This window comes from Triticum urartu, chromosome 7 (assembly GCF_003073215.2).
Source record: "Triticum urartu cultivar G1812 chromosome 7, Tu2.1, whole genome shotgun sequence".
NCBI lineage: Eukaryota > Viridiplantae > Streptophyta > Magnoliopsida > Poales > Poaceae > Triticum > Triticum urartu.
The window spans coordinates 153,044,225-153,061,958 of NC_053028.1; positions in this window are offsets into that span (position 1 = coordinate 153,044,225).

Here is a 17,734-nt window from a genome sequence, read left to right on the forward strand (position 1 = left end):
TCAGCCGACTCCATTTTCCTCGAGGGCGTCGCGTCACGCTCACGGATTTGAGCAGAGTAATGAATAACGGGCCTAGTTGTAGTGCGAGCGAAGAAGAAGGGGAGCTGGGGGTTTTCTGTAGGAGTGAGGAAGAAGGGGAGCTGGGGTTTTCTGTAGGAGTGAGGTGAGGAATTTGGGGGTACGAGTGGAGCGAGCTGACGTGAGCTGGGTGGGAGCGAGGAGGAAGAAAAACAATTTACTAGTGTGGATGGGCTGTTTTGTCTTGGGACCCGAGAAACAATTACTACTAGTACAATGGAGACACTCTACAGCTACCCAGAAAAACAATTACTACTAGTATAGTGGAGACACTCTACCGCTTCTGGCTCCTCCTAGGTCATTGAAACGTCTCCCTCTACTGAATGTCGTTATACTTTTGTTCATCGACATGCGGGCCATGCAGCGCGCGGGCCCAAATGCCATCCACCAAATTAGAAGGCAGTATGCAGGCGGAGAGTCACCCCGGTCGTAGCGCGGTAGTAACGAGCCGTCGTATCACAAAACCCCACCTCCCCGCAGTCTAAGTTTGACGGACGAAGCAACCATCATTTCACTCTTCACTGAATCCCCTTCTCCATCACCGTCTTCAAGAAAGGCAACACTTGCATCTGCCACTGTTCTTCTCTCCGAACGAAGGGAAGGTAAGCGGATCCGTGATGTTGGTATATTTTCGTTCAGAGGAAAAAAAGAACTTTTGCAAAGCAGTAACCGATCCTCACTCTCTTTTTTGTTTCATTGTCATTGCGATTGTGTTTTCCTTTCAGTGGTCTCCTAGTATTCGCCAGTTTCATGATGGACCAAGGAGAACCAGGCAAAGATCTGCCGATATTGGAGCAGACGCGGGAGGCTGATCCCCACGAGATAGAGAGCTCCAAGAAGATGGAGGCAAGCACCGAGGCGACCCCAGATACTGAGATGGTCAACGCCTCGTTTGAGGTTACAACCCCCGTGGCACTGCAGGAGCAGTTTTCCCCCTTCGAGGATGTGTCCCCTCCCCCCCGCTGAGCTGCCCAAGGTGATTTCCTTCTTTGCCAATCTTGATTGTGGTTTTTCATCTAAGTATGTGGTGATTTTTTTTAGAAAAGGAAGTATGTGGTGATCAATAATGCAAAATTTTATTAGCTTCGATGCCATGGTATACGTAGTGGTTTAAATAACTTGTGCTGAAAAGTAATTCAGAATTTTTTTCTGTTTCAATTAGAGCCCTGATGCAGACAAGGATTGTGTGGTTGTACATGTCACTCGCTATGAGGCGGACGACCTGAATATACACACTGGGAAAACGGAGTTCTTAGGCTGTTGGATCCTGGAAGCCATTTGCGGTTATACCAATGAAGAGTTGTATTCCAGCCTCACTGTTGTCAGGCGTGTTGTCCAGGGTGTACTGAAGCACAAGAAGTTCAAAGCTACTCCTTCGTTTGTGAGGAATACTGTTCTTGTCAAGCTTACGCAGGAAGATGACGTGGCATGCCTCCACAAACAAGTTTATCAGTGGCAAGGCCACAAGGTTGTCTCCATGAAGGTTCACATGATTGAGCTGCTGCGGGACGTCCTCAATGATGTTCATGGCAAGGTCCGTCTTGTGTCAAGCCCAAATTAGATCGAGGCATGAAATAGTTGCCCCAGCTAGTGTTTAATAGTAGTTTGGATTGTGTCTAATTATCTGAACCTAGCCTGTTATCGACCCCTCTGGGGCTAGTACTCTGTTTGAATCCGTCTATGGGAACTGCTGCTACTTTTGTGTGCCCGTGAATCATGTGAGAACCATCATAATTGTTGCCGAAATAGATGCGTCCTCACTAGTTTTTTCATGAATATGGCATGGTAAGACATAAGTTGTCACGGTTTATCATACGAGTAGTGTGTGTTTTGATGAAATAGAGCACTCGTTCGAGAACCGTGCGCTGACGTATACATAAGTACTTGTAAACACTGTTGGTGCTACCCCACTTGTAAGCAGTTGTGCAAAACACGACACATTGGCTCAGCTCGCAACACTAGGCTATCGACCAGCTAACAATCAACAATCTGCTGTCTGCCATATAAGCAACTATGTATCTTGTTACAGTGGTTCATGCAGTTAATTGAGGCCACAATGTAATAAATTCCAAACATTCACACGCTAGTCCAGCGCTCATGTGGAACACTCACATTAAACTCGTCTTCATAAAAAACTTGAAAAGCATAAGTTAAGCAATTTTATACATCTCAATGATTCATAGAACATAACAAACATATACTAGTTCACATCAAAAGACAAAGTTGTGAGAAGGTTTACAAATTAGGAAAAAACAAGCAAGGCTTCTCTCTGAGCAAAGGGCCTCCCGGTAGGCTTAAATTTCCTGGAGTTCACTCTGGTTTTTTCTTGTTGCCACCATTCAGGGTTAGGTTCTCTCATTCCAGAATAACCAATTTTAATTGTGGTCTCAGCTGGAATGCTGAACTGAACCATGCAGTGTACTGACTAGCTGAAAGTCTTGTGCATTCCACTAAATTTAAGCACCGCTATTGGCAGAAATAAGCAGACCATAATGCCTCTTGTCCGCGCACCTGTCCAAAAAAACGCCGTGCAGCCGTGCCAGCTAGTCCTTGGTCCATGGATGAACTGGTAGAAAGTGCATTCCGGACTAGGATGCAGTTGTTTTCGCTCGCCCCTGCACTGCAATCAGGAAGTAAAACATACGAATCAACTTCTTTTAGATTGCGTTGGTCATTCTACCTTAGTTACTACCAATGTAGGGATACCTTGAAGACGGGAGGTTAGACGACGGCAGCGAGGGATAGCCATCTAATTTTGCGCAGTTGTACTAAAACTGAGGTGTGTGCTTTTGATTGCACTGATAGAAACGATACGGAGACAGACATCCCGAAACGATATGGAGACAGACATCCTTGTTTGCGCAAATAAGAAATACGGTTATTTAAACAGTGACAGATATTACTACTTTCCCCGTTTCCTCTTAGAACCAAGTCCTAGATTCATGCTACAGCTTTCCCACTTTCTTCCCTATTTGAACCAACGCTTTGAGTCGACTGTATGAAGTAGCTTTACTTCTAATAATAGTAGAAGTCTAGGTGGCTTTGGAACAGCGGACGGAAGTAGAAAAGTATCCACACGAAGGGAGCTGGGGCAGTAGAGCAAGGCAGGTTTCGAAGGAATATATACCTGAGGGTCGTTGGCATGTCGTAAAGACGGCGTCAAGAGGCCGCATCTTGGCCACAATACCGCAGGGAGGAAGAAGGGGTCGGAGGCCCTCCCGAGCCGGCGCTCTCTCAGAGAGAACGGCACGGCCGCCGATCGGGACGCGCAGGCAGCCGTTGGTCTCCTCCCTCGCTGCCGACGACAGCGTGAACGATGCACCTACACCCCTGCCCCGGTCGAGGTTGTACGGCCAGATTTGTGACCAGCCATGAGCTGAGAGAGTGTGTGGCCACCTATGTGTTGCTTAGATCTGGAGAGCATGAGAGAGTGAACAAGAGGAACCCTAGTAAAAGCAAGCGCTAAGGCTCCTGCTTTTATATATAGTGGAGTGATTTTGTTGTACCAGCTTCAAAAAAATGCGCTCCTACGTGTACCCGCGAGTGGGTGTGAGAGAACTAGTGCGTGCGTGCATCGCTTCTCTTCGTGAGAGTACAATATACTATGCCCAAAGAACGTTCGCCGCAAGAGTAATAGTACAAGTGTGTGACGTGTGAGCTAAAATAAAATGTGCGTGCCGTCTTTTGTTTTTTTAGAAGTTCTGAGGGTAGGGTGTGAAGAGCACATATGTGCGTGACGTCTACCTGCAGATAGACGGTGGGTGCGACGTGCGAGTCTGCGAGAGGACTCGGGAGAGTCGTGACTCGTGAGGGTGCGTGTGCGTGAGAGAGAGGGGGGCACGTATTAATGCAACGCATGTGTCCGTAAATCATTATCCGACAAATGTTCGCCACAAGCCTTTTCCTGACGAACGCCGTAAGAACCATTAGATCGGCATCCGACAGTGTCAGTTTTGCCATGTCATTTAACAGAACAGCCACTCCTCCTACACACAAATCTTCCACGTGAGTGTTAGCAACTGCCGTATGCTCCCTCCGTTCCGAAATGCAGTGCATATAGATTTATTGAAAATTCGAACCTCGCAAACTTTTACCGAGTTTTCGTGTACCAAATTGCACATGTAGAATACCATGTATATATCATTTCATTCATCTTCGAGAGGTAACTAGAAAGTTGGGTGAGGAGTCTACAAAGAAAGACCATCGTATCACCCGCAACAATTTCAAGCATCCTTTAGTGTCGAGGAATATCATAGGAACTCTATATGATATGATTTTTATAGGATTTTTTCCTTTAGAGCCAATTGGTTCATAGGAATATATTCATATACTCCACATTTCAAAGGAAATAAACATGATATCATTTCTATAGCTTTAGAGCCACTTGGTTCATATGAATGGATTCCTATACTCCCTTAATTTCAAAGGAAAATAAACATTAGCTTATATTCAATAGAAAAGTTCCTATGATATGAACCAAACTACATCTCTTTTCTAATCCCTCCTCATAGGAATTGAGATACATGTCATCTCTAGATTCAATAGAAAAGTTCCTATGATGTGAACCAAATGACATCTCTTTTCCAATCCCTACTCATAGGAATTGAGATGCTCCATGTCATCTCTTTCCCTACAACTTCCATGTATACATATTCTATTCCTAAATAGATAGTACAACCCACTAGTAGCTTTTTTCCAAAACATGCAACTATGGCACACGAACTATATAGTGTGCCAATAACTTTGAAAGATGGTCGCTGGATGAAGCTAGCCCGACAGTGCAGAGATAGGCAAATCCGAGCACTATTGGCCGTTGGATATCATCAACATTCCACCAGATCTGCCACACGTACAATTTAGAAGACTCCATGGTTGAACTTAAGCATAATGCACAAACCTCAAAACACAAGCACTTCTCCTTTGTTCTAGAATCTTCTGTATCATAGTTGATTACTTTTTTCTAAATGAATTGCCATTATTTGTTTTTTACTTTATGATTTACTCCCTCCATTCCAAAATAGATGACCCAACTTTGCACAAAGTTAGTGCAAAGTTGGGTCATCTATTTTGGAACGGAGGGAGTACAATGCACAACCCCATGAATCTTAACATTTTTATAAAACTTATTGATTTTGAATGAGATGAACTATAAGAACTAAACGAACATCTACATCATGCATATATGACTCAAAGCTTTACATGCTATAGTGTGTATTTATTCATAATTTGGTTTCGAAATCTCATGCGTTCAATACATGTGTACCTTACTAGTTTTGAGTAGAGTAGCAAATTTCACGCGGCCCCGGGTATATCAAAATGCAGGGCCCATGCATCATTGCCTTTTGGTCGAACCTACGTCCAGAATTTTTTGTACATACTATATCTCCACTGGTCCCCGAACCCAAAATGCTGCCTCGTTCCCGTAAAACCAAGCGGCCCACACATATTTAAGGCGTCGGCTCGAACCCGTTTACTACGACGTGGCCCCGCACACCGTAGTACTCCTACAAACCCTACCGCCGCACTCATCATCGGTTTTCTTCAAGAGGACGAGGGAGAAGCCGATTTGTAGTGGAGGCGCTTTAAAAAAAAGGATCTGTAGTGGAGACCCCTACCCTAGGGTGCCCTAGGTAGCTGCCGCACGCATCATTGTTTTCTCTTTTCTTTTTGCTCTTGCGCCCTAGAGTGAAATGATGGTTGCTTCTTCCGTCCAGCTTAATGCGGGAAAGGTGGGGCTTTGTGATTTGACCCCTCGTCGCTCATTTTCTACTACTGCCGCGCTACGACCGGGGTGCCTCAATTCCAACCGCTGCTCCGAACTATAATTTGGTGCATCGCACGTGGAACAAGACGGTGGATGAGCCACATGTCGGCCAAAGGGGTCCTGTAAAGTGTGTCGCCATTTCGTGTGCGGACTGACCCTGCTTGAGTTGCTACGCCAACACGACAGGAGCAGCCTACCACTTGGTTTTGCTCCTTGGTGAATCCCGACTATATATTGGTCTAAAAAGATACGTGCTGAACTACCCTCTCCATCTCGGTTTTTTTATTTTTAGGCGTCTCGGTTTATAGGGCCTGCACGTAGTTCTAGGTCATCCATTTGACTAACTAAATATGAGTTACTATGTCACAAAAAGTATATCATTGGATTCTTAAGCGGATGTAGTTGTATTTAAAAGTCGAGGGTGGGGCTTTTCCTGCGCGGTAGGCGGCGGGGCAGTTCCGCCTAGTCGGTTCGACAAAGACGCGAGAAGACGAGGGAGTAGGCTGCTGCAAACGTAGGGCTGTGTGATTTGACAGCGAGTTACTTCTGGACAGGTGGGGCCCTGTGATTTGACTTGCCATTATCATTTTAACTGCGGTGCTACGACCGACGTGAGTCTCCCATATTCCTGACCACCTCCATATAGGTGCCTCCCCCAATGCTCCACCATGTAGTAGAGGCTGGCTCTTGCATGAGAGCCCACTTCTCCACTTTTTCCTTGCCTCTATTTCCTCCACATATGAAAAAATGCCATGTAAAGCGCACTATTGTACTTACTTTTACTTGCTCCTACAAGTGCTTAAGCTTGTCACATAGGCATAAAGTCTGATGTGGCAAGTTAATCAAGAAAAGAGAGACTAGTTTGGTGACCCAAGGAAGAAACGGTGCTAAGCGCGTGTACCTAGGTGAAAAGACAATGTTGAGTCTATAGCTAATTAAATGAAGCAAACTTAGCAACACCATTTCATTGGAAGAGGTCACTCCTTGGCAAATGCAATAAATACACGCGCTTACGAGCACCGTTTCTTCCTTGAGTACGAAGAAAGAGATAGAGAGGAGTAAAAAAATACACTTATAGCCAACCTTGTTGTAGTATGAGTGACTAAGTGATGACTATGTATGACATGGCAACATCAGATAGCCTAACGCACCATGTTAAATCTCCAAGGTCGCGACCGCGCGAGCGACACGACAGTCGTGGTAGGCGCGACCATGATACGGGCTGCTGGCAGCCCTTGGATCTGAGATCAAACGGTCGCATGCTAAGTTGCTGAAAATTTGCAGAATAACCCTCCAGGATAGGATATTCACCCATAGGTCTAGAATCACGCCATGCAACCGTTCGATCTCAGATCCAAGGGCTCTCGGAAGCCCGTATCATGGGAGAATGGAAAGCAACTACCCTGCCATTCGCACGCTGGCAGTTTGCTCCTACTCGTCCCCGCACGTCCTTCAATACTATGACGGTTCGCTCCTAGTCGTCCCGTCCATTCACATTACGGCAGTTCCACTAATCCTAACCCTCCTCCCAAATCCATGGCGTCCCAAATCTCCATGATCGGCAGTGAGTACAAGGTTAGAACCATCACCGGCGATGAGTTCAACGTCATCTACACCCGTTCTTCCGCGACGGTGAAAGGATGCCTTTCTCGCTTTAGACGCATGTTCAAAAACTTAGATGATGAGTGGGTCGCTGGGCTAGATGTTGAGTACACCACAGTCCTGGGATGAGAGAAGGATCTAAAGGACGAAGAGAGGAAGAAGCCCGCCATGATCCAGGTTGGCGTACATAACGTTTGTTTGGTCTACCAAATATGCCATGCCGACGTTGAGTGCCAGGATTTTAAGAACTTCCTCAAGGACAAAACAGTGAAATTCGTTACTGTAGACTTTACGAACGACGAAGAAATCCTGGGTCGGATAGGCCTCGTTGTAGGCAACCCCTTCGACCTCCAGAAGAATCGGCTGGTGCCCTCTCGTCAGCCTTCAATGCTGACCCTGGTAGGAGCCATGGTTCATCCTTCGTACGGTAAACTGGTGAAACCTCCATACATGTTTCATCGTCATGCATGGCAGCAGAATGTACTAGATATAGACCACATCCACTACGCTGCAATGGATGGCTACCTTTGTTTCAATATCTACAAGGGTTGGATGAAGAGCAACAGCCAAGTGTGCAGTTCAAGCAAAGCAGTATCGGCCAAGAGGAATAGGGACAAGGACGAAGTCGAGGACGTGGACGAGGAATCCGAGTAAGGTGGCAGTGTCGTTGCTCATGGTGGTTCTAAACTTCTAATGCAGTGTCTACCGGATTAGTTGCATAGTTTAATTTTAGGTGTGCTTAGTTTAATTTGAGGGGTGTGTTGTGCTGAGCTCCCAGCAGAACTATGTTATGTTTCTTCTTGTTACTTTAACTCTTCAGTATGTACATACTACTAGTATTTCTTTAATAGAATTTAGCACCCCAATTAAGCACGTACTAGCTTTTTTAATAGTACTATATGCATAATTTGGCGACGAGCGCTCTCTATATGTACCACCTTTTTTTTTAATTTCCATTTTTGCTCCATGGCGCAATCCATCGATAGTACTACTGTACAAAAGTATACATTTTTTAAAAGGCTAGAGTACTGTTCATCACATATATAGCCAGTTAAATTCTCAACCTAGAACGACGTGCATGCCATGTAGTAAACCGATATGGAGGAAGTATAGTAAAAATGAGGTGATTTTACCGAGCGATCAGCGGGGGAGCATGGCCTGTCATGCGGTCCCACGTGTCATGATGTACCAAGGCGATGCGCGTGTCCCTCTTGAGGCAGAAGCAATACTAGTACATGGTTTGAGATGATGGCGAACCGAAGTGTGAAATAATGGTTGCTTCGTCCGTCTGGGAAAGTGCGGCATTGTGATTTGATGTCTCATTGCTCATTACTACTACTGGGCCGGTACGAGTAGGTTGCGTCTCCCCTGCTGTTCTGCACTGTTATTTGGTGCTTGACATGTCGACCCGGTTGCTATATGTCCCACATGTCGGCGACAGGAAGTACAGAATTCATGAAAGGGAGCGTCGACGGAGGAGTATACTACAGAATTCATGAAAGGGAGCATCGACAGAGGAGTATACTACAGAATTCATGAAAGGGAGCGACTTAGTTTTGGAAAAATCTGTTTTTACGGAGTACGTACCCACTAGGGTTTATAGGGCTCATCTAAAAAACATCCGTTTTTCCGTTTGATAAGTCTCAATTCTACTATACTAGTAGTAGTAGCATTACATGTTGGATTTCGAGGTGCGTTAGATCACCCGACGCAAGCAGTGTCAAGAGGAAACTAACCAATGCATGTACAAGTTCATGGAAATTTAGTGGTCATTCATGCATTCGTTCTAATTAATGCCTCGGTAAACATAACTTCTTGAGAAAAACTAGCGTACTAATTACTTATGCAAACTACGAAATTAATTCGACCACCCACTGTCTACCTTGGTTGGAGAGATTTTGAAATTGAGCCATAAACTGGAAAGGAGGGAGTAGTAACTTTTGTCTTGATTACTATTTGTGGCCTTGCATAGAAGCAAAATGTATTTTTATAGTGGCCTTGTATAAGTAAATGGAGGGAGTACTAACCAAAGTACGTACTAGTAGGGACGAGGAGTAAACGGAGGGAGTAGTAAAATTTTCTCCTCGTGCTGCGAGCCACCACGCTCGTGGGCGAGGGAGCGGGCGTAAGGCGTAGTAAGCAAGCTTCACCTCATCCTGCGAGCCACCGCGCCCGTGGGCGGGGGAGACGGCGTACTAAGCAAGCTTCTCCTCGTTCTGCGAGTTGACGGGACACATCAAAAGTACTCCAGTGTATAGAGCCTTGCCTCTAAGGTAGGCCCCACATGGTTTGCCTCTTTTTTTAATTTAACATAACGTGTCAAGTCGCAATTTGTTTATTCACCCGTGGTAGACGATCCTCCCTCCACCAAGTGGACAACCAGTACACGTGCCAAATTACCACGTGGGCTGCCTTTTTCGTACAGAAATGAGCTCCACCGTGTACCCGCGCAGGTGTGGTTGGGAAAGAGACGGGAGTACGTGCGCCGTGCGTGCACCTCTTCTCTTCGTGCACGTCCCCCACCTACGTGGGCGTGTGTGAGAGAGATACAAACCTAGACATAATGCGCCGTCCATCCCCATGCCTCCTCCCAGTCCGACCACCAGTCACCACCACGCCCCACTCCTCCTCACCTTATCTCTCATCTTTCTCCCTTCATTTTTATATACAAGGGGCCACTATCAAAATTACAATTTGCAGATATACAAGGCCACTAACACTAATCGATGCAATATTAATGGTGTTTGCCTCGCGGTACTAGCAAAGGAGGACATTAATTATCCCTTGCATGCATGCGGGAGTTTGTAAAAAATGCATCTTGATGTTCTGTGCAATGCACGGGCATCTTGCTAGTCCATGAAAACAACACATGGCAAAATTCCATGGCGAACGAGGGATTTGAATCTGTTGGGAGGGGCTGTTTGGATCTTGCCCGGGGTAGCCAAAATATTGGCGACTACTTCGCCATGGCCGACACCGGCTCGAGTTCATCCTAACATTGCCCTCTTCTGTGGAGCCCATGCGGGGTCGACGAAGGTCCTCACAACAAAAGGATCCGGCAAGACACCTGCTGTGTACGCCGGCATCGCCTCCGCGGTGGCCTTCATGGGACCCAAGCGGCGGTGGCCTACCGTGTTCTACTTCTCCTCGATGATGGCAGCGGACGCAGAGGCACTGGCCACCGACTCGTCGCTCTCCACGCACCCGGCTTCTGTCGTTGCTTGCATGGCACGGCCGCCGGCATGGGAGTCTCGGCTACAGAAACAGGAGACGCGGTACGAGGCGGCAGCGTGGACGGCAGCAACGACGCCCGTGCGCCGCTCCTCGTCAAGCTGGCCTGGAGCGGCGAGTTGCTGAACCGCGCGCCGGCTTGGGGCGGCAACTGGCTCCGTCGGGCGAGGGGAGGGAGGTGGATCAGCGAGCTGCATAGCTCGTATCCGGCGGGCTACCCAGCCGGCTTGGATGCGGAATAACTACTCTTCGTAAGCCATTGTAAGAGTGGACAAAATGGTGGAGGAGATAGGGGAGCGGCGGAGGTGTGCATTCTTGGCCGACGTTTGGCCTCGTTTAAATACGAGATTAAATAGATGGCAGACGGGAGGAGCTCGGCCGACGTTGCGTTTGACGCCGGCCCGGTCATGAACGGACGTGTGTCCAGAGTGGGTTTCTCGGCTTCCACACGGGCGGGTTTCATGGAGGCGTTTGAATGCGGCACAGAGGCGTGTTCAGCCGGGCGTGCTGCGAGTGGCGCCCTCGACTCTGACCTAGGACACCGCACCGTTCTTCCACTGACATGTGGGCTCTTTGGGTGCATGGCATGCATGTGAGTGACCCAACGCAGGCAGCGCACAGCAGAGGAACCTTTGGTGGGCCAGGGCGGTCAGAAGCGGGCATTTCATAAACCGATGATTGTTCATTGAGTGTGATGTCATCTTTTTCATGTAGATAAGGGCATGGTTAATAAGAAAGCCAGCTGCTGGCTATATACCAATGCCACGTCACTTGGAGCCTTTATAATAGCCAGCTAATATAATAGATGGGCTATAAACTAGCTACTGGTATTTAATGCTTGCATGTGAAAGAAGAAAAGAAGGCACATGCTCATTGGTGGAAAGGAGAGGCGCGCAGGCTCAGACGGCTGCATGCGGGCTGCATGCAGGTTCGATTTCTTGTTTCTTGCGCTCGAGCCGGCGATAGCTCAAGCGCCCGCTCCCTTCTTTTCTCTTCATTCTCTCTCTTCCAGCTATGAATTTGATGACGTGGAACTGCTAATAGCCTGCTGACCGTGTACTATTGTACCTGCTCTAAGCCTACTATGTTGATAGCCCGTTCGATACATTGTGATTCATAAAGACCACTGCAAACATCAATGTTCTGCTTATCACAGATAAGATTGATTAATACCCGTAACAATCCATGTCCTTAACAAAGGGTGCATGCACGTATAGGTTGAACGTGTGTCTTGCGTCGTGTGCTGTGTGCATGCAGGCGTGCGAGTGTTGCGTGCGTGCAAGGGTACGTTTCAGTGTTGCATGCATGGGTGCGTACGTGCGTGTGTTCGTGAGTGCATGTGTACGTGTCAGTGTTGCACACCAGCATGCATGCGTGTGTACGTGCCAGTGTTGCACGCCTACATGCGTGCGTGTCTTGTGTGCGTGTATGTGTGCGTGCGGGGTGAGGCTACACGTCAGTCGACTGACTTTTTCATCTCTGGTCATTAGATTTTCCAGCCGTTGGATACGAAATCAAGGGCCTCCAGTTTATCATCAAACTCCACCCCCCTGAGCTGCCAGCCACCACCGGCCAAACCGCCAACCCCCGCCGCCCGCGGCCGGTCCGCCCTCCCCGAAACCACTCCCCACCGCCGGTCCGCCGCTGCACCGGCCATCCCTCTAGCCCCCCGCCGAGCTTTTTCTCCGGGGATCCCCACCCCACCACCGAATGAACGCCCCCAACCACCGGTGACTGCCAACCACAGGTCTCACGACTTCGAATACCCACCGACCACTAATTTATTACCATTTCTGTCGTTCATATACGCGCTGACGGGTGGGCCCTATGGTAATGTGCGCTGCTGAATGTGGACCATTTGACTGGTCAATTGATCGTGTTATCAACAAATTACGGAGCTGTATGGTGAGCCAGTGACCGTATGATCACCCTAAAATGTACTCCTGTTTTATTAACACAGTACAGACTCAAACTACCATTTCTTTATTTCATATACGGGCTGACAGGTGGGCCCCACGGTTACGCGCCCCGATGGTGCAACACTAGTTGCGCCGCATGGAACATTTGACTGGTCAATTGATTGTGTCATCAACAAAATACGGAGTTGTACGGGTGAGCCAGTGACCGTATAATCATGATATGTATTTGTTTAACACGGTACAGATGCAAGGGCTCATATATACGCGCAAGCACTCACCGCTATAAGCGCACACACGCGAACCCTACCCCTATGAGCACCTTCGAGAGTGGGCCAGCATATATGATCTTGAGATTTTACGAAGTCACCATAGGTGCCTCGTAGTCGAGTGGAACGTCTCCTCCCACTGAACGTACGTCGCCGGAAAATACTGAAATTAACACAAGATAAATGCGAGCACCGGGACTTTAACCTTGGTGGGCTCGAGAAACCACTGTCCTCTAACCATCCAACCACATGTTGGTTAGCACGACAAAATGTATGTGGTGACCGTGATGAGCTTATTCTGAAGTCTAGTGACCATATCGTGCTTTCGCTTCAAATACAATGATCGTAAGTGTCGTCAACAAAATACGGAGCACGCATCAAATGCAAAGTCCGTCAGTGTCATCAACAAAATATGGAGACGTATCGTGAGCTAGATACCGTTGTAATATTGTATATGCTTATTTTCTTAGTGGCCGATTGCGTGTGTTGTGTGGTGGGCACATCATTTCTAGTTGTGGTGGGTCAACATGAAGACTCATGGGTCGGTTCCATCCTGCGCCACATATAGGTTGGACCAAGACGTGTTATACGAAGACCCATGTGGACGACTCGACGTACAACACGAAGCTACCAGAGTCGCGGAGGACTCTATCCCCACTGTTGATAAGCCGACTATATATGATTTGTAACCCTAGGCCCTTAGTATGTTATACAAGCTTGGGGGCTAGTTCGTCGATAGTATAAACACACGCACAATGCCTGGTATTCACGTGTACTTTGTACACACCCCTATCACTAATATACAGTGCCAGGAGTAGGCTCTTTCTTCAACTGCAATTGAATTCTAGCATGTGCATGTGTTTATTTCATATTATCGATCCATAGAGCGAGAGTGGTTTGAAATACAGGCAATGGGTGCTTTTGCAATTCATATATAAACATTAATTAGTGCACTCCATGTTGTTAGTGTGAAGCACTTTATACATTTGTCACTTGCATGGATACATTCCAAATTGCTAGCTATGAAATAGAATACATGTCGAATACAACATAAAGGGGGTTTCGAAGATTCGAATTCATAGGAAGTGCATTCATCTATTTGAACCCGAGATAATGGCATTTGTAAATCAGATGTAAAAGGGGGCATCAATCTTTGTTGTGAGTTTGAACATGCTATATATATTCATACGCATATCTAACTTTTTTTTGCAACCAAGGAGATTATATCTGGAACCATGCATGAACTGAGGTAAGTTGCATATTTTTTAATATATACTCTTGTACAATGTATATTCAAATGTACCCCCTCCATTCCAAAATAATCATAGCTTTAAGATTTTCAAGAGTAAAGGTTTGTGAAGTTTGACAAATCCTGAAAGTTCAATTCAAGAGAACCGAAAACGTTAATGCTTCTGCTCCCAAATATTGAACGAAGAGCCAAATAGGCCTCTGGTCACCCGAAACCGCGTGAGACTAATGTTTTGGTGGTAGGAAATTACTGTCCTGACTCTGGCCCATGTAGCCTATCAGCCCGATGTCCAAAGGTCTAAACCGGGGTAGGTTTGTAACTTCACCAAGACGCCAGAGAAGCATTCATACGCCATGGGCGCCTACCCATGCGCTCGGCCGAAATCTACCCCGCCCACATTTGGGACACCTGACATGACTGTCCTACCCCCAACCCGCAATATGTCCGAAATTTTAGATGGGGGCAAAGTTTGTAACTTTCCCCAAATTTCAAACAAGCGCGTCTCAAACCGAAACATTGTTCCCCCTTAGTTCCCTGCCTCCCTCCTTTCCCCATTCATACTCCGTGGGCGCGAAAACGCCCTCTCCACCAGCCGCGAAACCCAGCCTCCTCCGTCCTCCACCCCATAGCGGCCAATCCACCGCCGCCCTCCTTCATCACGCCGGAGCCGGTACCCCAACGCAACCACAACCGTAATGCCCTCAAGGACTTAGCAGCTAAAGCCGAGGCAGAGCTGTCTCCATGACACCGACGCCGACGTGCGCCGTACCAGAACCACTCCGACCACGTTGTCCTGCGCCTCACTGCCGCGGCTCCACTGTCACAACCGTCCACCACACCGGAGCTGTTCCCACTACGCCGTCGTTCGCCGCCTCGGATCTGCTTCCTCGCCGCCGACAGACGGCCACCGCACCACACTCAACAACTTGGCCATGGGTTCGTCCAAGGCTGCACCGTCCTCCACAACTTCTGGTTTCCGGCGAACAACAAGAAGATCGTCGGAAAAACAGAAGGAGGACACAACACTGCTAGCAGAAAGAGGTACTCCTCTTCCCTTATTCGTGCAAATCTTACGTCTCCTCTCACACCGTATTCATCCCACGAAAGAAACTAGTTGAGCGCTTCTTACTACATCTTCTTTGTGATACTAAATGCACAAGGTTTCCTCCCTTTTACTATTTCACCTTTGCTAGAGGTCAGTAGCCCGCCTGGATTTCAATTCAGGGTCAGTCGAACTGCAATTAAAAGAAGCAGCACCCGCTTAGGCGTGCGGAGCACCTAGTCCGCCTGTACCCCGGGGAAGTGGGGTGTGGGGCGCAGGAGCTTCTTGCGCCCGATCTGGAGGTCGGCGGAGCTTGAATGGATGGCCGGGGGGGGGGGGTGCCAAGCATAGCGGTGCGGTGAGGTCGAGGGGAGGGCGCAGGCAGGGGAGGAATACTGGGCCGGTGGTCGCTGGCGTTTCAAGGAAGATCGTCAACACTGACTGGCTGGAGGTAGATGAAGGCGATCTGCCCGTTCTTTGTACATCAGACGGTGCTGAAAAAATGGACTGACCTATTTGCTTTCAGTCGACTGTTATTTTCATAGAATCCTGTAGTAATTTAGTGTGCCATGCATGTTGTAGAGCTATCATATGTCTCCCGTCATTTATTTCTCACCGACCTGCTATCTGCTACCTTTACACTATACTAATTGTGCACACACTTCACCCATACTCACACTATTGTTTTTTTATGCATGGGTATTTCAGACTCTGACGCAGTGTTGATGAATGCAGAAAAGAAAAGACAGAAGTCGCTCCAGTGTAATTTGAAGATAAGCACTAAGCGTTCCAGCGCTCTAACGGGTGCAGTGTCAGCAGTTGGAGACAGTAAACGTAGCTCTGCAGTTGATGATCTCAATTGCAACACACAACCATCCCAGGTGCTTGCTTTAACTTCGCGCTGTCAAATGTGGTTGCATGTTGCATATGGTGTCTAGCTTGTATTGCTTCCAATTTGGTTAAATTGCATCTGCTTACTTTACACATTATACCTTTGATAATGACATGCCTTCCTGTTTTCGATACATACTACATATGTCTATTAACCATGTTCGTACATCAAACTAATGCTCTTTTGTATCCCTCGTCAATCACTTATGATGAGACAGTCACCCGGGTGGGTTACTGTGAGACGCCATACTCGTTTAAAGAGTGCAGTGTCATCCTCCCCACATGATTCTCAAGAAACAACAAGGCTAAATGAAGATAGTCAACGTAGCTCTCTAGTTGATCACCGCAATTCCCCCACACCACCATCGCAGGTGCTTGCTCTTACTTGGCAGTGTGATATGTGGTTGCATGTTGCATATGGTGTCTACCTTGTAATGCTCCTAATTAGGGTAAATTGCATCTGCTTAGTTAACACATTATACCTGTGAATATGACATGCCTTCCTGTTTTCGGTACATACTACGTCTTTCTATTAACCATGTTCTTACATCAAACTACTTTTCTTGTGTATCCCTCATCAATGCTCCTAATTTGTTAAATTGCATCTCCTTAGCTTACACATTATACATGTGAATATGACATGCCTTCCTGTTTTTGGTACATACTACATCTGCCTATCACACCATGTTCTTAAATCAAACTACTATTCTTGTGTATCCTGCGTCTATCTCTTATGATGAGACAGTCACACGCGTTGGTTAATATGAGACGCAATACTCTTATAAAGAATGCAATTTCATCCTCTCCACATGATTCTCAAGAAACAGCAAGCCTAAATGAAGATATTGAACGTAGCTCTGTACCTGAAGACCGCACTTCCCCTACACCACCATCACAGGTGCTTGCTCTAACTTCGCAGTGTGATATGTGGTTGCATGTTGCATACCGTGTCTAGCTTGTAATGCTTCTAATTAGGGTAAATTGCATCTTCTTAGTTTACACACTATACCTGTGAATATGACATGCCTTCCTATTTTTGGTACACACTACATCTATGTGTTAACCTTGTTCTTACATGAAACTACCTCTCTTCTGTATCCTACATCAATCACTTACGATGAGTCACCTTTATTCGTTGCATATTGCATATTATTTCTAGCCTGTTGCCATGTATTGCTTCTAATTTGGTCAAATACATTTGTTAGGGCACCCTTTTAATTTGGCAGAGTGATATTGGTTTCATCTTTCATATGGTTTCTAGCTTGCATCGATTCTAACAAGTTCAAGCACCTTGTGCTTAGTTTACACTTCATACATCATACATGTCAATATGTCATGCCGTCCTGTTTTTCATACATATTCCATCCTCCTATCATGCGGCTGCCTTGCATGAAAGTAGTGTTCATCAGTATCATGCATCAATGAGTTCTGAAGAGCAAATTTTATTCCATTTTCTTGTGGGTTTGACTTGACAAGGCAAAAACAAGAAAGAGGAAGGAAAAGAGTAAGGAAGGCGATGATGGTGGTCCTCTGCAGCAACGTAAACGGAGCATCTGTACCGATTCTCCTTGTACTGATAGTGCATTACAAGGTCCAAGTCTTCGCTCCCCTACTCCACAATCCAAGGTGCTTGCTCTAAATTGGCAGTGTGATATCTGGTTGCATGTTGCATATGGTGTCTAGCTCGTATTG